Genomic DNA, 1,017 nt, shown 5'->3' with positions numbered 1-1,017 from the left:
GTATGCTAAGATATGTGCAGCCTGCAAAAAAAAAACTCTGTAAAATCATTTTTGTCATTGGTTGTTAAAGTTTTTAATAACTCCCATATTCTCCATATGACTGTACCTGTTATAGTTTGAGGGTTTTATTTATAAATAGGCTATTTCTTTCCTTTGTATCTCTTTGGCCATCAATCCTGTGGTGTTTGAATTCCTCTGACTCCAAAAATTGTCCATTGGTGGACTGGAATTCTGGACAAATTGTTTTGAATTGTCTGTCACTTGTGAAGCTTTTGTCTGCTGCTTGCTTAGTAGACTGTTCTTCAAACCTCAGTTTATAAACCCTTCATATTATTACACTCCGTTCACTGATGTGATTTGTAAAAAGCAGACATCTTGTGGTTGACTCTGTCCTCATTCTCAATATCTTGCTGTGTCAATAAAAAAAAAACCTGGAATGAGGGGGTTTGATATCATACATACCGTTTTTGCACTATTTAATTTCTTCCTGTATCTTTAAAATAGATCCTGAAATATAATTAGCAATACTGTATTGGTCTCAAAGTATGAGACTTAAGCAGCAGTTCATTGGCCCTGTAATGTAGTACCCATTGCTGCATTGGCAAAACAAGGGGCTAATACTCAAAAGTGGAATTTCTTACTTTGAATCCGAAAAAGGCATTTCCTCTGACTTACAGGATTCTTATCCTTTTCAACTTTTCATTTTGGAAGTTGATGCCTGTGCCTTTGGAGTTGAATCTGTGTTCTCTTAATGCTATACTTCTGTCTCTTCTGCTGAAAAAAGTATTGTATAGGTGATCAGGGATCGTAAGCTATTAGAATGGGTCAAGTACAATAAAACCATTTACTTGAAGATGCTGATCACTTTTATGGATCGTACTTTGCTATCTTCCATCTGCTTGGTCTTGTGGAAAAATCCTCATATTGCCTGTTTGACTGATTGCTTTTCTGTTAGGTTTATATACACAAAATAAACGCGGTCATGTTTTAACTTATATCTAGATTTTCATTTCCTTT

Source organism: Mixophyes fleayi, chromosome 2 (genome assembly GCF_038048845.1).
Source record: "Mixophyes fleayi isolate aMixFle1 chromosome 2, aMixFle1.hap1, whole genome shotgun sequence".
Taxonomy (NCBI): Eukaryota; Metazoa; Chordata; class Amphibia; order Anura; family Limnodynastidae; genus Mixophyes; species Mixophyes fleayi.
This window is presented reverse-complemented; position numbering follows the sequence as displayed.